The 27302-nt window shown below is 42.6% G+C and overlaps 1 pseudogene; it reads left to right on the forward strand.

The window, feature by feature from the left end:
• The first annotated feature begins 8350 nt into the window (after positions 1-8350).
• On the forward strand, positions 8351-11740 carry LOC139368979 (RNA-binding protein 15 pseudogene; annotated as a pseudogene).
• The last annotated feature ends 15562 nt before the right edge of the window (positions 11741-27302 follow it).

Raw genomic sequence — 27302 nt, forward strand, 5'->3', positions numbered from 1 at the left:
TACTGACACCTACCCATGAGCCTCCTCTCTTTCTGTCTGTCTGTCTGTCTGTCTGTCTGTCTGTCTGTCTGTCTGTCTGTCTGTCTCTCTCACTCTCCAGTTAATGTTACTTCTCCCACCTCTTACTGACACCTACCCATGAGCCTCCTCTCTTTCTGTCTGTCTGTCTGTCTGTCTGTCTGTCTGTCTCTCTCACTCTCCAGTTAATGTTACTTCTCCCACCTCTTACTGACACCTACCCATGAGCCTCCTCTCTTTCCATTTACTGTAACAAGCATTCTAATCCACTGAGCACCGACCAACACAGGATGTCCATGTAGTACAGTGGAGTACAGTGCAGTACAGTGGAGTACAGTGGAGTAGAGTACAGTGGAGTACAGTGGAGTACAGTGGAGTACAGTGCAGTACAGTGGAGTACAGTACAGTGGAGTACAGTGGAGTGCAGTACAGTACAGTGGAGTACAGTGCAGTACAGTGGAGTACAGTGGAGTACAGTGCAGTACAGTGGAGTACAGTGGAGTACAGTGCAGTACAGTGGAGTACAGTGGAGTACAGTGCAGTACAGTGGAGTACAGTACAGTGGAGTACAGTGGAGTGCAGTACAGTACAGTGGAGTACAGTGCAGTACAGTGGAGTACAGTACAGTGGAGTACAGTGCAGTACAGTGGAGTGCAGTACAGTACAGTGGACTACAGTGCAGTTCAGTGGAGTACAGTGCAGTACAGTGGAGTGCAGTACAGTACAGTGGACTACAGTGCAGTACAGTGGAGTGCAGTACAGTACAGTGGACTACAGTGCAGTACAGTACAGTGGAATACAGTGCAGTACAGTGGAGTACAGTGCAGTACAGTGGAGTACAGTGCAGTACAGTGGAGTACAGTGCAGTACAGTGGAGTGCAGTACAGTACAGTGGAGTACAGTGCAGTACAGTGGAGTGCAGTACAGTACAGTGGACTACAGTGCAGTACAGTGGAGTGCAGTACAGTGCAGTACAGTTGAGTACAGTGCAGTACAGTGAGTTGTACTGAACTAAACTCTACTTTACTGTAGTGAACTCTACTGTACTGTTAATAGTTTTGGTCATTTACACATGTTATTGCAGGTGCAGTAATGCCTAACAATACAAACAATACACACAAATTCCAAAAATAAAAATTAAGAAATTAAGAAATATGCGAACGAGCAATGTCAGACTCCAGAAAATAAATATACAGTATATATACACTACCGTTCAAAAGTTGAGTCACTTAGAAATGTCCTTGTTTTTTGCACATTTTTGTCCATTAAAATGACATCAAATTGATCAGAAATACAGTGTCGACATTGTTAATGTTGTAAATGACTATTGTAGCTGGAAACGGCTGATTTTTTAATGGAATATCTACATAGGCGTACAGAGGCCCATTATCAGCAACTATCACTCCTGTGTTCCAATGGCACGTTGTGTTAGCTAATCCAAGTTTATCATTTTAAAAGGCTAATTGATCATTAGAACACCCTTTTGCAATTATGTTAGCACAGCTGAAAACTATTGTGCTGATTAAAGAAGCAATACAACTGGCCTTCTTTAGACTAGTTGAGTGTCTGGAGCATCAGCATTGTAGGTTCGATTACAGGCTAAAAAAATTACCAGAAACAAAGAACTTTCTTCCGAAACTCGTTAATCTATTCTTGTTTTGAGAAATTAAGGCTTTTCCATGTGAGAAATTGTCAAGAAACTGAAGATCTCGTACAACGCTGTGTACTACTCCCTTCACAGAACAGCGCAAACTGGTTCTAACCAGAATAGAAAGAGGAGTGGGAGGCTCCGGTGCACAACTGAGCAAGAGGAGAATTACATTAGAGTGTCTAGTTTGACAAACAGATGCCTCACAAGTCTTCAACTGGCAGCTTCATTAAATAGTACCCGCAAAATACCAGTCTCAACGTCAAAAGTGAAGAGGCGAAAACATTGTTTTCTTCATAAATCTATACACAGTACCCCATAATGACCATGTGAAAACAGGTTGTTAGACATTTTAGCAAATGTATTAAACATAAAAAACAGAAATACCTAATTTACATAAGTATTCTGACCCTTTTCTATGAGACTCGAAATTAAGCTCATGTGCATCCTGTTTCCATTGATCATCCTTGAGCAGTTTCTACAACTTGATTGGAGGCCACCTGTGGTAAATTCAATTAATTGGACATGATTTGGAAAGGCACACCACTGTCTACATAAGCTCCCACAGTTGACAGGGCACGCCAGAGCAAAAACCAAGCCATGAGGTCGAAGGAATTGTCCGTAGAGCTCCGAGACAGGATTGTGTCGAGGCACAGATCTGGGGAATGGTACCAAAACATCTGCAGTACTGTACTTTTGCTAATGTACGGTATGTTTGTAGAACATTTTACACATTTATTTAAAAAAAATGAAAAGCTGAAATGTCTTGGGTCAATAAGTATTCAACACTTTCAACACTGAATAAGTTCAGGAGGAAATATTTGGTTAACAGGTCACATAATAAGTTTACTCTGTGTGCAATAATAGTGTTTAACATGATTTTTTTTTTTAAATGACTACCTCATCTCTGTATCCCACAAATACAAATATATGTAAGGTCCCTCAGTTGAGCAGTGAACTTCAAACACAGATTCAACCACAAAGACCAGGGAGGTTTTCCATTTCCTCGCAAAGTAGGTCACCTATTGGTAGATGGGTCGAAATAAAAAGCAGACATTGAATATCCCTTTGAGCATGGTGAAGTTGTTAATAACACTTTGGATGGTGTATCAATTCACCCAGTCACTAGAAAGATATAGGCGTCCTTCCTAACTCAGTTGCCGGAGAGGAAGAAAACCGCTCAGGGATTTCACCATGAGGCCAATGGTGACTTTAAAACAGTTAAGAGTTTAATGGCTTTAATAGGAGAAAACTGTAGATTAATCAACAACATTGTAGTTACTCCACAATGATAACCTAATTGACAGAGTGAAAATAAGGAAGTACAGAATAAACAATACTGTGTATGTGTGTGGTGTGTATGTAGCAGTATAACTGGCCTCACATCAAGAGGCCTTCGGATGGCACCCTATGCATCAGTTTAAAGTGGTAGGCCTATTAATGAAAAACTAACTGAGCGACTGCACTATGTCATTGATGATGAAGTGTAGGCCGGCTATCAGGCATCCCTCAAGAGTCCCCGCTCCGTATTGAGAATGCAGGGTCTACCTAGTTCACATCTGGCAACAGAGAGGGTCAACCCAAAAACTCAAATGAATGATGAGCTATGAAGAAATTGGGGTTATAATTCCCTGGTCGTTTCTAAATGATAATTTTGATTGATTTTCCACATTACACATGGGTTTCAATGACCCAGGGAAAGCCTTCATGAGTTATTGTAACTCATGGAGACAATGGCCGAACGTGCACAAAGATGTTGGAGTTCAGACATGACGTCATTGTTTTAAACATATCCAAATGGTTTTCAAACTAAGGCATGGTTCAATGCGCCTTAATAAATCCTCACAATCCACTTGACATTTTCTTTTTTAAATTAGCGATGTCTTGGCACTAATATTGGGATCATGTATACTGTGATAATGACCCATACAAACATAAATGTAACGGAGAGCAATGTATAAGAAGGGATTGGTGGTAAACGCATGGCCTTGTCCTTTTTATACACCACCGTTATTGGGGTCTCCTTAGACCAGAGGGAAGAGTGGCCCCTACTGGCCCTCCAACAACACTTCCAGCAGCATCTGGTCTCCCATCCAAGGGTCGAACATGCCCAACCCTGCAGGGCAGTTTAGCTTCAGAGGCAAACAAGCCAGCAGTAGGATGCAGCAGGATGGTGTGGTTGCTGGCTACTATTGATTGGAGGAAGATGAAGATAACTACATGCTCTTTCTGTGCGTAATGTCTTCTCATCAATGGCTGGTGGTGCTCTGAACTGTAGAGTTGCGTGGCACCACCCCATCTGGTAAACATGACAAGATGGTAAACATGACAAGATGATGAACATGACAAGATGATGAACATGACAAGATGCCCAATACGTGTCAGCTAGCCATACCGGACAATCTGGGAGATTTTTTTTGATAATGCATCTTTTCTGGGTTAAAATGATTTACAGTGAAAGACAGATCCTTCCAAGCTACTTTGCTTCCCCAAGTGGTTAGATTGCTATGGGCAAATATTTGGTGCTCTCTCTCTTACTCCCATCCTCCCTTCCCTCTCATTACTTCAGTACTATGACAGCAATGCTGGAACAGATTAGATGCCAGCCAGCCCCCTCCCGGCCTCCCCTGATCCGTGCCTTGTTTTGTGTAAGCCGACATGTGGTTTCAATAGAGGAGCTGAGCATAGTAGAGGGAGTGAAAAGCAAACCCGTCAGAGACACTTTCCACACCCACATACAGCTTTCAAATTCCAGCCAGACCCTAGGAGACAGCAGCAGCGCCATATTCATTAGGCACCAAATGGAAGAAAGCAGACGGAAACAGGGAGGGACGACTACTTGGACTTGTGCAATAAGAAATGCACATTTTCATTTTCTGTTTCAGACTGTTTTAAAACGTTTTCCCTTGTGAGTCCCAATGAATACACCCCGGCATTCACTCTCCAGCTGCACAGTCCCAGCACTGATTAAACCTCAGATGAAGTGGAAGAGATAAGAGGAGCCTTCAGAACAGAGCAGAAATTAAGGAGACGGATGAATGGCCTGTGGAAACCAAGCAGAGGAAATAGTGTAATAGCGTATAGGCCTCCGACTCACAATGAATGAGTCATGTGGTCTCTCAAAGTAACATTTACTGTTATGTTTAAAGGTGAGGTATCAGACTCTCAAAATAGAGGTGTTAAACTATAAAAAACAGACAACATTACACATTACATAGGATGATGCAGTGAAATTGACATGTAAAATGTGTCATTACATTTGCTTTACTTCAGGCGATTGTAAAAAACGCCAGTCAGTACAGTGAGTACTATAAACGTTTTGTATTAAAATGACAGTAGTTCATCATCTGTCCCTATTCATTGCAAAATACTCTGGAGACAACAAGATGACTCAACATTTCTCTAAAGCCTGGTCAGTCAGAGTGAAAATTAACTATTTTAACCGGAAAATAGTGTGTAGAGCTCATTGAATTAGCTACTTAAGTTGCATTCCAAGTAAACTCAGGAGTACAGGAGTACAGGAGCTAGTGTATCTTAACTCAGTAAACCAGGCTAAAATATGCAGGCCTACCCTGCGTTGCTGTTTATCATTAGTGCAACAGAGTCATCCATCAAAAACACCATAGAGCGGAAAATGGCTTAGGTCCTAGGTGTGCGACAAACGTTCCTCATCCATGTCCGACACACACACACACACACACACACACACACACACACACACACACACAGGCTCTTTATTCGGGGTCATTGGGTGAGGGCTGTCACTGGCGCCTGTACATACATATATTAACCTCATTACCCAAAGAAATACCTCTGAACGTGTCATTAAATCTGCAAAGCTGTCGTTCCGACCGTAGTTTCAAGAAGTACACCAAGCTTTTGATCTATGCCACAGACGTACCTTGACTGCCCTGAATCATAAACTAGTGATGCCGTGTCTGTGCTGCTATTCTGAACTCTCACATCATGCTCATGATCAGGCATCTAAGCCACAGGAGGCTGCTGAGGGGAGGAAAGCTCATAGTAATGGCTGGGATGGAGTGAATGGAATAGCATCAAACATACAGAAACCATGTGTTTAATGTGTTCAATACCATTCCATTCAAGCACGTCCTCCCCCAACCCCAATTAACTGCTGTGATCTAGGCCAGTAATCATTAAGTATCTCAGATTAGGAGTGCAGATCTAGGATCAGTTTAGCATTATTATAATTTGAGATTTTAAAAAAAAATGAATAAAATCATAAAATATAAGGGCAGGGGGAAACTGATCCTATAACAGCAATCGTACTCTGAGAAGCTTGTTGTGATTAATCGGCATTAACAGTTTTGTGCCTATAAGCTCATAATTGCCAGCATGCGGTGTAGGCCTAAAGGGCCCTACTGTAACTGTCAACATGAGAGGTAATAGAATTAAGGTGAGAGAGAGAGAGAGCTCAGCTATAAGTGTCAGGTTGCTTTGGGTTTTAGTTCAAAGGAGAGAGAAGAAAGGGTAGAGTGGATTTTAGCAGCTGATCTGAAGGGGGGGGGGGTGAAGTTAATACCTAGTTAAGACTGACTAGGTATCAAAAAACACTGCTATCAAAACATCGAACATCTCATTACATCGAACCCCCCCCCACACTCTTCTGGGTAGGCTTTCCACTAGATGTTGGAACATTGCTGTGTGGACTTGCTTCCATTCAGCCACAAAAGCATTAGGGAGGTTGGGCACTAATGTAGTAAGGCGATTAGGCCTGGCTCGCAGTCGGCGTTCCAATTCATCCCAAAGGTGTGTGATGGGGTTGAGGTCAGGGTTCTGTGCAGGTCAGGCAAGTTCTTCCACACCAATCTCAACAAACCATTTCTGTGCACGGGGACATTGTCATGCATAAACAGGAAAGGGCTTTCCCCAAACTGTTTCCACAAAGTTGGAAGCACAGAGTCGTCTAGAATGTCATTGTATTGAACTAAGACGCCTAGCCCAAACCATTAAAAACAGCCCTAGACCATTACTCCTCCACCAAACTTTACAGTTGGTACTATGCATTCGGGCAGGTAGTGTTCTCCTGCCATCAGCTAAACCCAGATCCATCCGTTGAACTGCCAGATGATGAAGCGTGATTCATCACTACAGAGAACATGTTTCCAGAGTCCAATGGCTGCGAGCTTTACACCACTCCAGCCGACGCTTGGCATTGCACATGGTGATTTTAGGCTTGTGTGTGGCTGCTCGGCCATGGAAACCCATTTCCTGCAGCTCGCAATGAACAATTATTATTATTGTGCTGACATTGCTTCAAGAGGAAGTTTGGAGCTTGGTAGTGAGTGTTGCACCCGAGGAAAGACGATTTTTACGCGCTATGTACTTCAGCGGCCCCATTCTGTGAGCTTGTGTGGCCTACCACTGAGCCGTTGTTGCTCCTAGACGTTTCCACTTCACAATAACAGCACTTACAGTTGACTGGGGCAGCTCTAGCAGGGCAGGAATTTGACTCATTGAAAAACTGACTCATTGAAAAGGTGGCATCCTATGATGGTGCCACGTTGAAAGTCACTGAGCTCTTATTTTGATTGAACCTTTATTTAACTAGGCAAGTCAGTTAAGAACAAATTCTTATTTACAATGACGTCCTACCCTGGCCAAACCCTCCCCTAACCCGGATGACGCTGGGCCAATTGTGCGCCGCCCTATGGGACTCCTGATCACGGCCGGTTGTGATACAGCTCGGGATCTAACCAGTTTCTGTAGTGACACCTCTAGCACTGAGATGCAGTGCCTTAGACCGCTGCGCCACTTGGTAGCAAAGTACGGGAAATTCTACTGCCATTATTTGTCTATGGAGATTGCATGACCGTCCGCTCGATTTTATACACCGGTCAGCAACGGGTGTGGCTAAAATAGCTGAATCCACTAATTTTAAGGTGTGTCCACATACTTTTGGTCCTGTAGTGTATGTCAATCTTGAAAAAACTAACAATGATAACCAGTTAACACATAGGCCTGCCTACTTAGTACAATCGACCCCATCCCCAGGGGAAACACTGACCAAAACTAAGGTTCATACCCTGTCACATACAGGCCGATATAGGCCTACTGAGACTGACTATTGGCTGTCTTATAAACATTTTGACCAAATGCACTTTAAGTATATTCTGAAAAACACAACACGTACAGTAGTTAATGTATTTGCTTAAGCCGCTACTGCATGGTTACAAGACACTAACCACTGCATGGTTACAAGTAAGTTTTAGTATGCTACTCAGATGGCACCATCATGTGGAGAGATTGAAAAAGTACCGCTTTAGACAGAGAAAATTGGAAATTTAAAAAATATTGTCAATTTTCTAACCCCACTGAAATAGTTTTATACAATTAATTTAAAAAAAACTCTCACAATGCATGCCTTTTAAAAACCTAGCGCAAAATAGAATGGTGTTGTATTCCTCATTTGTGCAGTGTTTTACAAAAAATGTGTAGTACACTTTATTATGATCAATAATACTAGTTATTTTAAAACATAGATAACTAAATATAGAACGCATGGCGTATGCTAAACAACTTTTAACCAAAACAAATATTGTTCGAGTTTCTGTTATTTCTGATTTGACTGACATCCACTGTAAACATGGTGGTTGTTTTCCACACAGTTTTCAGTCCAATCAGCTCGAAGGGGCGGGCTCTGACAGAATTCTAGACAAAATGGCGGATGTTGTTGATTTGCGGCAGGGTCAGTGATAATCGGAGTTCACCTTTTCACTGATTTACTGCAAGACATTATACAGAAATAATATAAGACAAGTCATAATCGTTGTATGGTGAGCTGCAATGAAAGGCAAAGAAAGGTCACCGATTAAAAAGCGTTCTCGGGCTTTGGATGATATCCGAGACAGGGGAGGAGGCCACCCGCCCAGCAAGAAAATGAGGGCTATCTCGGTTTCCAGTGGGAGTAATAATGGAAATAGCTCGACTAAAAGTGACGGAGGATCTACGAGAAGGAGTTTGTTGGGTGACAAGAGAGGCCGGGATTTTGATGGACATGTATCGAGTCGAACCGGTGGGAGTAACCATAGCTATCCCGTTGCTGCTGCAACCTCTACCGGTAAGAACCACAACCTGGGCTTGACACTCGATTTAGCCGCGGCAAGGACTAATGCTCGCGGCGAGCGTGTTCCGCTTCCACCTAACAACAACGAGAGTGAGTACAAAACTCTCAAAATCAGTGAACTGGGCACCCAGTTGAGCGATGAAGACATAGAAGATGGACTTTTCCACGAATTCAAAAAATTCGGGGACGTGAGTGTCAAAATAAGCCGCAGCAACGACGAGAGAATTGCGTTTGTCAACTTCAGAAAGCCCGAGGATGCCAGAGCTGCTAAACACGCACGGGGCAGGTTAGTACTTTATGACCGACCTCTGAAAATCGATGCAGTGTACATTAACAGGAGGAGAAGCCGTTCTCCAGTTGAGCGAGTTGACAGAGACCCATATGTTGGAGCCCTAGGCCACAGACACTTACACACCCAGAGACCCCTCTCCCCATCTGTGCTTGGATACAGAGACTACAGACTACAGCAGCTGGCCCTTGGGCGCCTCCCTCCTCCCCCACCCCCTCCTTTGCCCAGAGACCTAGAGCGGGAGAGGGAGTTTGCCCTGTTTGAAGCCAGGGTGCGCCCAGGTCCAGCTTTCATTGCAGAGAGAGCTTCTGCTTTCCGCGATGAGGATTTTATCTCCCCAGAGGATGACCAAAGAGCTAACAGAACGCTGTTTCTGGGCAACTTGGACATCACTGTCACAGAGACAGACCTGAGACGGGCCTTCGACAGGTTTGGGTTGATAACAGAGGTGGATATTAAGCCCACACGGGGACAGACCAGCACATACGGGTTCCTCAAGTTTGAGAATCTCGACATGGCCCACCGCGCCAAACTCACCATGTCTGGGAAGATAGTGGGCCGTAACCCCATAAAGATTGGCTATGGTAAGGCCACCCCTACCACACGCCTATGGGTGGGTGGGCTCGGACCCTGGGTCCCCCTAGCAGCATTGGCCAGAGAGTTTGACCGCTTTGGTACAATAAGGACCATTGACTACAGAAAGGGGGACACCTGGGCTTATATACAGTACGAGAGCCTTGACGCTGCTCAGGCTGCGTGCACGCACATGCGTGGCTTCCCTCTGGGTGGGCCCGAGAGGAGACTCAGGGTGGACTTTGCAGACACAGAGCACCACTACCAGCAGCAGTTCCTTCAGCCTCTTCCTCTACCCTCCTTCGACATGGTGGCAGAGGCTTTCATCCACCGTGCCATAGCTGAGCCCCCAAGGGACAGGGAAAGGACTCCCCCGCTGCTTCACTTCAGAGAGAGAGAACTGGGTTTCCCCGGGGCCGAGTGGCCCCCCATCCCGGCTATGCGTGAGCGGGTACGTCCCGGGACCTTTGAGCCGCTGGAGCGGGACCGGCGGCCGGGAGGGAGGGAGCCCTGGTCTCTGGAGCGAGAGCTGGCGGGGCGCGGCTGCGACCCAAGACGGAAACGACACCTTATGGATGACGGTCGCCATCTTGACGTCTCTCCTGACAGCACTGACCGCACGGCACGCCGACACCGAGGGGGTCCAACCCCAGATGGTAGCCCCAACGGGGGCCGCTTCAGTGACTCAGAGCGTACCCCTCGTGGCGGCGACGACAGACCCTCCCCTGGACGAGACCGTCGCCTCAGTCTGGAGCATCCTGGCGGGGGAGACAGGAGACTAAAGAGCCAGGGGAGTCTTGCCGAAAGAGGGGCCTCCAGCAGTGGCCTCTCATCCTCAGCAGGGGAACGGAAACGTAAAGCCGGCGACAGCAGCAGCAAAGGACCCGGAGCTAAGAGGGATCGCTCCTCAGACCAGGGCGGCTCTAAAGGCAGTCAGTCATCCAAGCTGAGCCTGGCCTGGCACGGCATGCTCCTCCTGAAGAACAGCAACTTCCCCGCCAACATGCACCTCCTGGAGGGTCACCAGGGCGTGGCCAAGGACCTCCTCGTCGACGGCCCCACGGGGAGACAGGTTGGGGAGCTCAAGATCACCCAGCGTCTCCGCCTCGACCAGCCCAAGCTGGATGAGGTCTCCAGACGCATTAAAGCGGCCGGCCCCGGCGGCTACGCCGTCCTCCTGGCGGTTCCCGGTTCCGGCGGCGAGGAGGTGTCGTCGACGGACCCTGCAGCTTCCACCCAGCGTCCTCTCCGAAATCTGGTGTCCTACCTGAAACAGAAGCAGGCAGCCGGAGTCATCAGCCTGCCCGTTGGAGGCAGCCGGGATAAGGACCACCAGGGTGTTCTCCATGCGTTCCCTCCCTGTGAGTTCTCACAGCAGTTCATTGATGCCTCGGCTAAAGCTCTGGCCAAAACCGACGAGGACTATCTGGTGATGGTCGTGGTGCGAGGTCCATCATAACTACAATCAGATAGAGGAAGGAAAACATCAATGATATTGTAAAAAAAGGAAAAAAAAACTACTATTGCATGCTGTGTGTTGAGTTCTGCCTCATGGGGTGCTACTAGAGAGTAGGGTTATGGGGAGGATAGGCTATGTCACTATTTTTCCCACCAAAATAAGTATAAAATGTCCCCCTGAAAGTCAACAAATGTGTAATTTTGGAACCCTGTTTTATAAAGGGTGTGATCATTTCTAGCCAGTATATGCAGAAACAATTCTGCAGGAATATTATAAAAGGGGGACATTCTATGAATAAAATGAAAAATCTACTGTAATTTAAAATGAGGTATAATGGCCCCTTTTTTTTTGTTTTCATTTAGGAAAACTTGAACCAACCGCTGTTTGTAAAAGTTGAAACTTCTCTCTTAAGATTTGCTCTGCTGTTAGTGTTTGGTTGTATTATGTAAACGTTATACTACTTTATGCTTATTACAATCAGTTGGCGTCATTTAAAGTTCATTATATATTTTTAGCAAAATAGTCACCTCAAAACCCTTTGTTAAATAACCATTTCTTTATTCTAAATGTCACATTTTGAGAGAGATACCATCAGGCCCTGTTTTGACTGGTATGGTGAGGCTATAAATCATTCTGTTTGGATTTCTCATAAAAAAAATGATTGGGGACATTAATGTTGGGATATGTCCTTACTGGCTTTCTCTAATACAATAACATGTTCTAAACCTAGAAATCTGAATGTACCTATATGCACGGTAGGCTATCTGGTGTTCGGTTACACCTGGTGTTTTACCCTGTGTAACTGGTTCGGTTACACCTGGTGTTTTAACCTATGTACCTGGTTCGGTTACACCTGGTGTTTTACCCTGTGTCACTGGTTCGGTTACACCTGGTGTTTCACCCTGTGTAACTGGTTCGATTACACCTGGTGTTTCACCCTGTGTAAACTGGTTTGGTTACACCTGGTGTTTTACCCTGTGTCACTGGTTCGATTACACCTGGTGTTTTACCCTGTGTAACTGGTTCGGTTACACCTGGTGTTTTACCCTGTGTAAACTGGTTCGGTTACACCTGGTGTTTTACCCTGTGTAAACTGGTTCGGTTACACCTGGTGTTTTACCCTGTGTAAACTGGTTCGGTTACACCTGGTGTTTTACCCTGTGTAAACTGGTTTGGTTACACCTGGTGTTTTACCCTGTGTCACTGGTTCGGTTACACCTGGTGTTTTACCCTGTGTAATTGGTTCGGTTACACCTGGTGTTTTACCCTGTGTACCTGGTTCGGTTACACCTGGTGTTTTACCCTGTGTCACTGGTTCGGTTACACCTGATGTTTTACCCTGTGTAATTGGTTTGGTTACACCTGGTGTTTTACCCTGTGTCACTGGTTCGGATACACCTGGTGTTTTACCCTGTGTAACTGGTTCGGTTACACCTGGTGTTTTACCCTGTGTCACTGGTTCGGTTACACCTGGTGTTTTAGCCTGTGTAACTGGTTTGGTTACACCTGGAGTTTTACCCTGTGTAAACTGGTTCGGTTACACCTGGTGTTTTACCCTGTGTAAACTGGTTCGGTTACACCTGGTGTTTTACCCTGTGTAAACTGGTTCGGTTACACCTGGTGTTTTACCCTGTGTAACTGGTTCGGTTACACCTGGTGTTTCACCCTGTGTAACTGGTTTGGTTACACCTGGTGTTTTACCCTGTGTCACTGGTTCGGTTACACCTGGTGTTTTACCCTGTGTAACTGGTTTGGTTACACCTGATGTTTTACCCTGTGTAATTGGTTCGGTTACACCTGGTGTTTTACCCTGTGTCACTGGTTCGGTTACACCTGGTGTTTTACCCTGTGTAACTGGTTCGGTTACACCTGGTGTTTTACCCTGTGTAACTGGTTCGGTTACACCTGGTGTTTTACCCTGTGTCACTGGTTCGGTTACACCTGGTGTTTTAGCCTGTGTCACTGGTTTGGTTACACCTGGTGTTTTACCCTGTGTCACTGGTTCGGTTACACCTGGTGTTTTACCCTGTGTCACTGGTTTGGTTACACCTGGTGTTTTACCCTGTGTAACTGGTTCGGTTACACCTGGTGTAATTGGTTCGGTTACACCTGGTGTTTTACCCTGTGTAACTGGTTCGGTTACACCTGGTGTAATTGGTTTGGTTACACCTGGTGTTTTACCCTGTGTCACTGGTTTGGTTACACCTGGTGTAATTGGTTTGGTTACACCTGGTGTTTTACCCTGTGTCACTGGTTTGGTTACACCTGGTGTAATTGGTTTGGTTACACCTGGTGTTTTACCCTGTGTCACTGGTTTGGTTACACCTGGTGTTTTACCCTGTGTAATTGGTTCGGTTACTCCTGAAAATCCTGTGTGTTCATGGAATGGTTAACGGGAACACTACAAAGTGGATTGTGACGACAATGTGTAACGGAGGTTGAAACACCTATACATGGGTTTTAGTTGCTAAGTGTAAATTCTTAACTTGGCTGTGGTGTAGCTTAAATACAGTGTGTTCAATCGGTTTTCAGATGTGTTTCAATGTTTAAGCGACTCTCCAGTAATATTTGGGCATATTGAGAGGCTGAATGAGGAATTTAGAAGTGATTTTTTTGCCCAGCTAATATAGATGGGTCCATCAATGCAATGACGCGACAAACATATAGCCTACTAAGAGAGATGCTAAGGGTAGATTTTATTGTGTACATTGTCTTTAGCACCACTTGACTCTTGGTAGTACTTTGTGACCTATAACCTTTGACCTATAATGTGTGATAAGATTACGCTAGAGAAAAAACAGACTTTTATTTGTTGGTCCGGTTTCATTCAATCAATATGCTTTGTCGCCAAGTTTGTCTGAATATGACAATATCTTAATGCTATTTGCTAACAAATGATATACAGTAAACCTAATAATCAATCAGTAAAAAGGTATTCGATATATAAACTGATCATTTAGTTTTTTTGGGGGGGGGGATTGTACGTTTTTATAAGTTGTAGTGCTATTATTTCCCCTTTGTCAGCCAACAGTTATATTTTTAAGACCTATATTTATAGCCTACTGTTGGTACCATTATATGACTGTTTCTTAAAAGAAGGTTTTAAGATGAGGTTGGTTTAGTTTTATCTGTTGACAAAATTGTCTGAGAAAAAAAAAGGATGTATTTGTCTCCCAAGTTCACTGCCTCAAATGTGGACTTTTTTTTTATGGCTTTAAAACCTTTACAGGAAACTCTGAAGAGAAGGAAACTACTTAGTATTTGTTACATTTTCACTGAGAAGGCAGCTTTTAAGTTGTGGTGTCATTTTGTGTTGTTTAAAGTGGAATAATTAGGACCCTCTCGCTTTGTGCTTGCCTACCTGATTTCATTGGGAAGACAAATGGAAAATCCTCTCCCCACACTCGTCTTACTGCCAAGTTGTTTAAACACTCAAAGAGAAAGTGCATCTACGCACTTATTAGTCCTCTAAATATCAATAAATTGTTTCATTTGAGGGAAACCTGTTTCTGCCCTGGAAATGAATTGAACAGAGGGAACTGCTCTGACTACCACGTCTATTGCGTTTCCAAACAGGAAATGGTTTATCACTTTGAATTGTTGCACAAGAGAAGGGAACCAAACACCTCTTTGCTGATTGTTAGAGACTGATGATCGCCTGTGTGTGTTCTCTTATACACACCTTTTTAGGAGCTGTTGGTAATCTGTTTAGCTAACAGGAGCTGTTCAGAAGTTGTTGCTAATTAATAGCATACCTTTTGAACCCAGTACCTTTTTTTTTTTTACTCCTCCAGTGCCGGGCTCCTCGTGTTAGTCCTACTGCCCTAGCAGGTGAACCCAGTACACAGTGGGGCAGGAATCACAGGATCAATGGAGGAGCCTCCCACTGTGCCCACTGTGTCCGTGTCCTGCTGGTTTTCATCCACCAGCCCATGTCCTGCTGCTCAGCTGTGTGGAACAGTGGCAGGCTGACACGCTAGTGCAGTATGTGGGAGAATGGAGCTGGAATACAGTAGCAGCTCCTTTTCATTTCATTGTCCTCTACAAGGTTTGAGTCTTCACAGGCTGGATTTGCAGCATGCCCCCATGTCTTTCACTGTTGTCCTCTACAATGCTGGTCTGGTTTGAGTTGACCACAGCCTGGGGTGTGTCTGTGGCTCCGCCTTGTCCACGGTTCCCTACACAAGCAGAGGTCCTGTCACCCACCGGCTGCCACACATAATGCACCTCTTTGGGTGCAGTTTCTTAACTCGCACAGCAGCTCTACAGTACCACTGCAAGCTGTTGCACTGCTGAGGGAGTCACCTTGACCTGTGACCTTTTTCCAAGTGACCTGTCAACATCTCCCAGAAGAATGATTATTTGTTACCATCATAATTTAGATTTCTTCAGTTTATGATTTGACTCCCATGTATGCAGTGAATGGATGGAAGATCGCCCCCTTGTCATGAATAGGAATATTGTTTATTGTCGCTGTGGTTTTATTGATTGAATCTTTTTCCTGAAAGAGGATCAGGAGTATGTTTGTTTTGCTACGGTTTCCCACGACGACCGCAGAATAACATCCGACATCATCTACTTCACATTTCACGTGAACAAGGGGAATTTAAGCAGAAAAAAAATCAAGTGAGTAGTTTGACTCAACATTTCCACGTCGTGAAAGGATCCATATATATATATTTTTAATTTGTTTTTATTTTGTGACAGTTCAACCAAAAGGCCTCTTATCCAATGAAGAAATATTTCATATTTATCCCCTATAGCTCCTACCCAGTACGAGTGCATCACGGCCTCCCCTCAGTACAAGTGCAATAATAGCAGACATTAAATCCCACCTGCCGTTGTTGCTGAGAAAAAAATACATTGCCACTGGAGAAATGACCTCTAGAGGATCATGGAGGAACTGCAGGACCAGAGGAGGCTGCTGTAACTACTGTAAGAGCCATAGGTAGCCACTACACTACACTGATGGCATGGAGAGAGACAGCTTGTTGCTGTCACTCCCTGTTGGGGAATAAGGAGAGGGGAGTCTGCTGCCTGGCCTTTATTATAAGTCTGGAAGAAGCAGAGGTATGTATATTTGATTTTTTCCACCTTTATTTAAACAGGAAGACACAGATTAAAAATCTATTTTACAAGAGAGCCCTGTATACATTACAATAATAACAGAATGATAACACAACATACACATATATATATATAAAAACCTAATTCAGTACACAATAACAAAATAAACATATTTAATACAAGCAATCACATTCAACTACATAGAGGTTCTACATCAATAATTTAAACTGAGTGGCCACAGCACAACTAACTGCAGTGAACTCTGCAGATTGTTCCACAAATTAAGTGCAACAAAATGCAGATTTTCACAAATCTGTGGAGACTGGAGGGATCTCTAGTGTTATCCATTCCTGAGAACGGGTTTGGTAACTTCTGATTCCTATCTTAATTAATGATGTTACATATAGAGGACGTTTCTGTCAGATCGCTTTGTAAATAAATAAAAGAGAATGCAGCTCTCTTCTTACAGACAGAGAGGTCCATCCCACATTTTTTATACAGACTACAATGATGAGTCCTAAAATTGTCCTCTGTTATAAAACGTATTGCTGAATGGTAGACTGTGTCCAAGGCTTTTAAAACAGAGGTTGTGCCGCGTGCATGTAAACAATATCACCAAAATCCAATACAGGGAGAAGTGTTGTTTGAGCAATCTTTCTCCTATATTCAATACTAAGGCATAATTTTTTTTCGATATAAAATAAAAACTATCATGGATCTTAGCTTAGTCAGATTTTCTATATGCGTAACGAAGGACAACTTGTCATCAATCCAGACATCCAGATACTTATATTGAGAAACAAGCTCAATTTGGGCTCCATTTGTAGCGCACATATGCAGGTCCTCAGGGTCAACATTTTGTGACATAGAGAACATGAGCTTGGTTTTACTTTTTTTTATTTTAACACCAATTTAAGATCTGTATGGTGAATTCTGAATTTAATCAAAGTTATGTTGAAGTTCACGAATGGCCTGCAGCACCGAGGTGGCACAGGAATACAGCACGGTGTCATCTGCATAGAGATGAATGTTACAAGTGTTAAGTGTTTCCTATGTCATTAATATACAAAAGTGAACAATAATGGACCCAAAATCAAACCCTGAGGAACACCTTTTTGAATCTCAAGATAATTCAGATTTAACCCCATCTATCAAGATGGGCTGAGTTCTGTCGCTAAGATAATTCAGATTTAACCCCATCTATCAAGATGGGCTGAGTTCTGTCGCTAAGATAATTCAGATTTAACCCCATCTATCAAGATGGGCTGAGTTCTGTCGCTAAGATAATTCAGATTTAACCCCATCTATCAAGATGGGCTGAGTTCTGTCGCTAAGATAATTCTGAAACCATAAACAGGCTGTATAGCTCAGGCCGACTCTTGATAATTTCCTCAGCAAAACAGAATGATCAACAGTGTCGAACGCCTTTGACAGATCAATAAACAAGGCAGCACAGCGATTTTTAGCATCCAAGGCATTGACAAGATCATTAACAACTAGCAGAGTTTCTGTGGTAGTACTATGCCCAGGCCTAAACCCCGATTGGTTTATAATGAAAATACAGTTATCAGATAAAAATAACTAAGTTGTACATTAAACAAGGATTCATGAATCTTAGCTAAACAATACTAGTCTTGAAATGGGGCGATAGTTGTCAAGATCATTTGTACCCTCACCCTTATGGGGCGATATTTGTCAAGATCATTTGTATCCTCACCCTTATGGGGCGATATTTGTCAAGATCATTTGTACCCTCACCCTTATGGGGCGATATTTGTCAAGATCATTTGTATCCTCACCCTTATGGGGCGATAGTTGTCAAGATCATTTGTATCCTCACCCTTATGGGGCGATAGTTGTCAAGGTCATTTGTATCCTCACCCTTATGGGGCGATAGTTGTCAAGATCATTTGTATCCTCACCCTTATGGGGCGATATTTGTCAAGATCATTTGTATCCTCACCCTTATGGGGCGATATTTGTCAAGATCATTTGTACCCTCACCCTTATGGGGCGATATTTGTCAAGATCATTTGTATCCTCACCCTTATGGGGCGATAGTTGTCAAGATCATTTGTATCCTCACCCTTATGGGGCGATAGTTGTCAAGGTCATTTGTATCCTCACCCTTATGGGGCGATAGTTGTCAAGATCATTTGTATCCTCACCCTTATGGGGCGATAGTTGTCAAGGTCATTTGTATCCTCACCCTTATGGGGCGATAGTTGTCAAGATCATTTGTATCCTCACCCTTATGGGGCGATAGTTGTCAAGATCATTTGTATCCTCACCCTTATGGGGCGATAGTTGTCAAGATCATTTGTATCCTCACCCTTATGTGGCGATAGTTGTCAAGATAATTTGTATCCTCACCCTTATGGGGCGATAGTTGTCAAGATCATTTGTATCCTCACCCTTATGGGGCGATAGTTGTCAAGATCATTTGTATCCTCACCCTTATGGGGCGATAGTTGTCAAGATCATTTGTATCCTCACCCTTATGGGGCGATAGTTGTCAAGATCATTTGTATCCTCACCCTTATGGGGCGATAGTTGTCAAGATCATTTGTATCCTCACCCTTATGGAGTGGCAGCACATACGCAGATTTCCAGGCTTTTGGAATACTTCCTGATAACAATGTGAAGTAAAAAATGTGGGCTACTGAGCCAGCATTAATGGGTGCTGCACAATTAAGCAGACCAGGCTCCAAATGATTAGCACCTGTGGATTTTTGTTGTTGTTGTCTAATGTTATCCAGGACTTAACAGTGAATTTCCAATAGAACTCCTGACCAGCATTTTCAGTATCATTCCAAACGACACTACACCAAACTCAACATCCAAACTACACTTTTAAAGAGCTGGCTTTGAAATACATTCAAATAAAAAGCCTGCAGAGATAAAAGGGTGATTAAATACATTAATGATATCAATTTTTCAGTAATAGGGACATAATCTGAGGTAGTTTATTGGGGGAGAGAAGAGGACACACAACCCTTCAGTGATTTAACAGCTTTCTGGAATTTAGCTGGGTTCCCTGTACATCAGATATTGTATTAACATAATAATCTGATTTAGCTTTTTAAACTAGTTTTACACACAGATTTCTCAATCGCCTGAAAGACTGTGAAAGAGAAATTAGGTATTTATCTGATTTGTTAACTGCCGGTCTGGGCCTGACTCTGGCCCAGGCAGCATCTCGGTTCTGTATGACTTCAGATAGCTCTGGACTGAACCAAGGGCAATACCTATTTTTAATGATCCGTTTTTTAAAGGGAGCATGTTTATCTACAATACATTTGAGAAGTGGTTCAGAGCCAACTCTGGGTCAGGTACAGATGCAATACAATCAAAGTCACCAAAATAAAGGTCACAATAAAAGGCCTTCATTAAAATGTTTAAAATTCCTCTTGTTGATAAAACAAGGTTTGGATCTATGCATCCGTATATCCCTGACACATACAATGGGACAGCGGTCACTAATATCCAAAGCAAATACCCCACTCCCATTATATTTCTCTGGAGTATTTGTGAATATGAAGTCAGTCAAAGTCGATTTCGTAGGGTCCTTTTAAATTTGGACGAATAGTCTTTGTAATCAGCTGGGTCAAATTTTGATTAGTACAAAAATCCTTTAAACAGTCAGCATCTTGCGTTCCCCCATGCAAGATTAAAATCTCCAGCAATCAACACCTCTGTGGTAATAAAAATGGCAATTAAATCAGTGAGTTCGTTTAGTACACACTTCTTGGCGAAGGGCTGACGATAGATTCCTATAACTGTTATTTTTGAGTTTGAACCCAACTGAAGACTTAAAGCCAACAATTCAAATTGTTTAGGACTGGAGGTCGCCTTTAACAGAGACACAGAAAGAAGAGTATTTGTGTAAATAGCAACACCACTCCCTTTGCCTTTCCTATCAGCCCTAAACACATTGTAACCATCCATAGCAACCTCAGAGTCCAGGGTTTTATCAGTTAACCAGGTTTCATATAAAATAAAAATGTCAGGGTCTGCCTGAGAGACCCAGATCAATTGACATGATCCATTTTTAGGTAATAAACTACAAATGTTAATATGTAAAAATGTCATACCTTTTCCGTATTTAAAATCACACGTAGTTTCAATACAAGTCAGATTTACTTTGAGATTTCAGAACAACAGGAGACTCAAAGATTGGATTATACCTATTAGGAAAATAGCAATGACATTTCCCCGCTAAGCACCATTCGACATGTCACCACTTTCAGATACAACATGTGGAACTCTCACAATGACCAAAGAGGAGATGGTAAAAACATACTGACATACAATGCTAATATTGTCCTCACATCAATTTAGTTGACCAACAACCTTTCCAATGTTTGATGACAACAGCCGGGAGCCATTTTCACCCGGATGAATTCAGTCTTCCACAAAGTAGCCAGGCCTATTCCAGAAGGAGTCATTAATTGACGACGAAGGACATGCCCAAGTCCGACGTCAGACGCATTAACCACTGGCGACGAGACCAAAAGACGACTAAAACATGAAATTGAGCCCGAGACAATGATATGTTTTGCTCATTTCTGAGCTGTAAAGAAAATAGTATCTTAGCTTTACGGAGTTCACACGCATAATATCATTAGATCCAATATGCCCCACAACTGTTTTCAGAGCAGGAATCTGTTTCTTGATGACTTCTGATAAATCCTATTCGGGGCGGCAGGGTAGCCTAGTGGTTAGAGCGTTGGACTAGTAACCGGGAAGGTTGCAAGTTCAAACCCCTGAACTGACAAGGTACAAATGTGTCGTTCTGCTCCTGAACAGGCAGTTAACCCACTGTTCCTAGGCCGTCATTGAAAATAAGAATTTGTTCTTAACTGACTTGCCTAGTTAAGTAAAATAAAAAAAATCCCTTAGCTCCAGGAAAACAGAGTGTACAGGTATTTTGGATTTCCGCCAAATCTAACCATGGAGCGTCCCCAAAATAATGGTTGATGGCTGTTGTCCATTTCGAGCCGGAGCCCTCAGCCCCAGCTAAGATTCCTCTAACTCGCCCCCCACAAATGACAGGAATAGGAGACCCTGGTGATGCCAATATTATATTACAGTAAGTAGGATACCATATATGGTGGTTCCTCTCTTTTTACCTTCAGTCTAGCCTGGTAGGCAACTTAAAATAAAACCAAACATGATTTTCCACCTCCATTGGCTGTAATCGATTCACTAGCAACTTATTATATTACTACTTGTTACATTACAGCCATGGGTCTACAGTAGTGTCAGGAAGCACTGGGTCTATTCACCAATTCCACACTATCATGAATATAAACACTTATGAAGCAACTAAGTGGTTACAGTCTCTGTAAGACTAAATAAAAAGGTATGTATTGAATTTAAACTCCCAAAACAAAACATGTCCACCGTATCCAAGCAGCACCATGTGACCTATCTCCGGCACTATTATTCTCCACACTTTTTGTAGACCCTTACGCTCCTGGGTATTGTGAGAGAAGGTGTCCCCTCCTATATACCACCTACACTACCGTTGTAAACAGAGGCGGTGGTGAAAATGTTGAATTAACCATACAACCTTAATCTGGAGAAATTCACTTCAAACATCCTAGTTCTGGGACCTTCTCTCTCCTGGCCCATGTAAATCCACTACCTGTTAACAGTAACTGTGTTGTAATACCACCTGTTAACAGTAACTGTGTTGTAATACCACCTGTTAACAGTAACTGTGTTGTAATACCACCTGTTAACAGTAACTGTGTTCTAATACCACCTGTTAACAGTAACTGTGTTCTAATACCACCTGTTAACAGTAACTGTGTTGTAATACCACCTGTTAACAGTAACTGTGTTCTAATACCACCTGTTAACAGTAACTGTGTTGTAGTAGCACCTGCTAACAGTAGTAGTTGTAGTAGCACCTGCTAACAGTAGTAGTTGTAGTAGCACCTGCTAACAGTAGTAGTTGTAGTAGCACCTGCTAACAGTAGTAGTTGTAGTAGCACCTGCTAACAGTAGTAGTTGTAGTAGCACCTGCTAACAGTAGTAGTTGTAGTAGCACCTGCTAACAGTAGTAGTTGTAGTAGCACCTGCTAACAGTAGTAGTTGTAGTAGCGCCTGCTAACAGTAGTAGTTGTAGTAGCACCTGCTAACAGTAGTAGTTGTAGTAGCACCTGCTAACAGTAGTAGTTGTAGTAGCACCTGTTAACAGTAACTGTGCTGTAGTAGCACCTGTTAACAGTAACTGTGTTGTAGTAGCACCTGCTAACAGTAGTAGTTGTAGTAGCACCTGCTAACAGTAGTAGTTGTAGTAGCACCTGCTAACAGTAGTAGTTGTAGTAGCACCTGCTAACAGTAGTAGTTGTAGTAGCACCTGCTAACAGTAGTAGTTGTAGTAGCACCTGCTAACAGTAGTAGTTGTAGTAGCACCTGCTAACAGTAGTAGTTGTAGTAGCACCTGTTAACAGTAACTGTGCTGTAGTAGCACCTGTTAACAGTAACTGTGTTGTAGTAGCACCTGCTAACAGTAGTAGTTGTAGTAGCACCTGCTAACAGTAGTAGTTGTAGTAGCACCTGCTAACAGTAGTAGTTGTAGTAGCACCTGCTAACAGTAGTAGTTGTAGTAGCACCTGCTAACAGTAGTAGTTGTAGTAGCACCTGCTAACAGTAGTAGTTGTAGTAGCACCTGCTAACAGTAGTAGTTGTAGTACTCTGTGGCTGAAAGGACATCCTATTATGTAATACTTTATGTAGCCTGGTGCATTGGAACCTATGGAATAGTCACCCACCCATCTGACTCTCCAGGCAGTCTCATTCAAACTACTCAGATTGAACATTACACTTGCAGAGATAACCACCATGTTTTATGACACTAATGTCTGACAGTGCTTCCTGTTTTAGATCAAAACAGATGTGACAACAGATTGCCCCAAGGCTGAGATGGTAAGTTCCAGATGAAAATATATTGTGTAATAAAGGCAGATGGAGGGGTTGCGGGTTCAAATCCTGTGGCAGGATTGTAAAAAAAAAAAAAAAAGGAGCTGAACTGGAAACAAAATGGCTGCAGGTAAAGACCCGAGACCATCTGCCGTTGTGCCCATGTGCAAGGCGCTGCATTCTGGCTGACCCTGTGCCTCTCTACATGTGTGTCTGGCAGGGATGTGATTGGACAATAAAGCATCTATTCTGTTGTATTATATTCTCTGCTTGTTCCCTATAGAGTATCTTGCCGCTGGACCATCCAAGACACCTCGGACTGTAAGTACTGGGCTTAATGAAATACTTTAAAGTGGGGCGGCAGTTAGCCTAGTGGTTAAGAGTGTTGGGCCAATGACCGAAAGATTGCTGGTTTGAATACCTGAGCTGACGAGGTGAAAAATCTGTCGATGTGCCCTTGACCGAGGCACTTAACACTAATTTGCTCCAGGGGTGCCATGATACTATGACTAACCCTGTAAAACAACACATTTCACTGCGCCGATCCGGTGTATGTGACAGTAAAACATGTCGTTTTTATTTTTATACTGCAATTCAGACCACTCCCTATATAATGTAATCTTTCCAAACTTTGAACAATCCAAATCCTGTTTACCTCTCTTTAAATTTCCCAAAGAGTATTTATTGTATTTTAAAGCAATTGAATTTGATATCATACGAGAATGAAAGAGAATGTAAATGTTACTTATCATATTGGTCCGATATACATTTGTTTTTTGTATTATTCATTCATTCTTAATAAAAAGTACATTTTTATGCAATTTCTTTGTGTGTGAGAATTATTTTTCTCCAGGTGTCCTGAATAGAAGCAGAAAAGAATCTTAACCAACCTCACCATTCATGTCACGTGCCTCTTTATTGCAGCCGATTGTACAGTCAGTTAAAAGAACAACACGTTTAGATGATAGTCGTAGTAACTATTAGGAATATGATTGGTTAAGCATGTAGTAAGCCTTAATCAAATGACACCTGAAACCAATATATATATATAAAATGTAATGTCTTGTCCAACATGAAATTATTGTAATCAGAATACAATATCAAATATATTTCTAGGTGTTACAAAATTACATTTAAGCACTTGTTGAGTTTAAGGGTTGGATTTGTTCCTGTTTTCTTGAAAACAATTGTTGGACAAAATAGCTTTTTCAGGATATTGCTTTAAACCACAGTTCCTTCCTAAAAAACACTGGGTTCAAACAGTAAAGAATAGAATAACAAAATAAAAAGATCTACTTTTAAATCATCAAAATATACATTTTAACATAACATTCAGTGGCCCTCAATCACACAGGAAGTGAACACACAGGAAGTGAACACACTGATTGCACATCCCAAATGGAACCCAATTCCTTATATAGAAAACTATGTTTGACCAGAACCCACATGGCTCTCTTGGCATCCATTTTAGGAGCGAGCAGAGCTGCTGCATGTGAATAATGGTAAATGGAAGAATGTGCTGAGACAATACACACAGAGTTGTGCAGGCAGGCTGATGAGCTTTGTGAGAGTGAGTTGAGGGGGAAGAGCGATTTGGTACTGATGAAGTGTTCTTTGAGTTCAAGCTTTTTAGCGCCACTAGAGGGCAGTAGAAAACAAAAAATGTTTATCACTCAATTTTCAAAGGACCAGGTTAGTGTTTCTCAGGAACATAGCCTCATATGAACCACCTGATCTCACGAGCTTACATTCTGTTTCGTGGTATCATTGTTGTTCGTTGGAAAAACACTGAACTAGGTACATACAGTACACAATATATACTTAGGAACATTTAGTGAAGAATGGGGGAATCACTATGGTAACAAAAGAACAACATATAAAACCTTGTAGATAACAGAATTTAAACGACAGACTAAACTCCCATAGAACACTGCCCTAAAGAGCAAAAAGACAGTGACTGCTCATTTGGTCGAAAATGAGTTAATGTCATTAAATACATGCTTAATCATGTGGACAAGTATCCTGCCTCGTATTGTGTTTTGGAGAAAATGGGGGTCATGTTAGCAGTAACTGCAGAAAGTAAATAAAAACAGGTAAAGTCAAGGTAAATAAAACACATGTTTCTCAGTTCCACATTATGAGCAGTTACTGCCTTTTTGCTTGGTAGGGCAGAATAGCTCTCCCATATCAGAGCTCTCCCATATCAGAGCTCTCCCATGTCATAGCTCTCCCATGTCATAGCTCTCCCATGTCATAGCTCTCCCATGTCATAGCTCTCCCATGTCATAGCTCTCCCATGTCATAGATCTCCCATGTCATAGCTCTCCCATATAATATCATGATAAATTGCATTGTGTCTGCCTGAAGTAGCCTTCAACAGCATTTCATTTCCTCATTGTACCAGCCTTTACTAAGGTATATGGGTAGTACCATCTAAAGAAGATATATTATCTGGGCAATAATAAGCAAATAATAAAACCTGAGTGCCAATCTGCCAACTCCTTGTCACTCGGGTTAACCCTGGGCACCAAAGATGTGGATGTCGATTAAGGCAGCCCCCCGCACCTCTCTGATTCAGAGGGGTTGGGTTAAATGGGGAAGACATTTCAGTTGAAGACACATTTCAGTTGAAGGCATTAATTTGTACAACTGACTAGGTATCCCCCCCTTTCCTATCCCTTCATTGGCAATACAACAAAAACAGACGGGTACTCAGGCTAAGCAAATAAATTGTCTGTCTTTTAAAAGTACTTGGTCAGTAGTTTACACAGTAAAACAGCACCAACCAACATGGCTGTCCACCGTGTACATACCAAGTAAACCCAGGTATTTCACCCTATGTGATATACTCTTCCACCCAGCTTGGTCCTTGACAACATCTATGTGTGATTGTCATGTGGCATGCCAAACATTAGCAAGACTGCACAAAGTAACCGATCTGGGACCAGGCTAACCTAAATTAGGGTCTGTGTACAAAGTAATCTCCCCTCAATGGTATACCATACATACCGAAATAGGTCTCTCATGATTACACTAATAGTGAACTATTTTGAACTAACTCCAGATCCAGTTGAATGGTAATATGATACCTTTACGATGTTGAATGTGTGTAGTATTGGAAAATACTACTGTACATTATTACTGTTGTTTGAGCACCTGTGAATCAGAGATGCTAACGCTAACCCAGATCTAGAAACAGCTTTGTGGTAACTACCGTGTCTTCAGAACGTATTCAGACCCCTTGACTTTCTCCACATTTTGTTACGTAAACACCCGTATTTTAAAATGGATTCAATTACATTTCTTCCCTCATCAATCTACACACAATACCCAATAATGACAAAGCGAAAACAGGTTTAGACATTTTTGCAAATATATATATATATATATATATATATATATATATATATATATATATATATATACAGTGCCTTGCGAAAGTATTCGGCCCCCTTTAACTTTGCGACCTTTTGCCACATTTCAGGCTTCAAACATAAAATTATAAAACTGTATTTTTTTGTGAAGAATCAACAACAAGTGGGACACAATCATGAAGTGGAACGACATTTATTGGATATTTCAAACTTTTTTAACAAATCAAAAACTGAAAAATTGGGCGTGCAAAATTATTCAGCCCCTTTACTTTCAGTGCAGCAAACTCTCTCCAGAAGTTCTGTGAGGATCTCTGAATGATCCAATGTTGACCTAAATGACTAATGATGATAAATACAATCCACCTGTGTGTAATCAAGTCTCCGTATAAATGCACCTGCACTGTGATAGTCTCAGAGGTCCGTCAAAAGCGCAGAGAGCATCATGAAGAACAAGGAACACACCAGGCAGGTCCGAGATACTGTTGTGAAGAAGTTTAAAGCCGGATTTAGATACAAAAATATTTCCCAAGCTTTAAACATCCCAAGGAGCACTGTGCAAGCGATAATATTGAAATGGAAGGAGTATCAGACCACTGCAAATCTACCAAGACCTGGCCGTCCCTCTAAACTTTCAGCTCATACAAGGAGAAGACTGATCAGAGATGCAGCCAAGAGGCCCATGATCACTCTGGATGAACTGCAGAGATCTACAGCTGAGGTGGGAGACTCTGTCCATAGGACAACAATCAGTCGTGTATTGCACAAATCTGGCCTTTATGGAAGAGTGGCAAGAAGAAAGCCATTTCTTAAAGATATCCATAAAAAGTGTTGTTTAAAGTTTGCCACAAGAGACA

Source organism: Oncorhynchus clarkii, chromosome 16 (genome assembly GCF_045791955.1).
Source record: "Oncorhynchus clarkii lewisi isolate Uvic-CL-2024 chromosome 16, UVic_Ocla_1.0, whole genome shotgun sequence".
Lineage (NCBI taxonomy): Eukaryota > Metazoa > Chordata > Actinopteri > Salmoniformes > Salmonidae > Oncorhynchus > Oncorhynchus clarkii.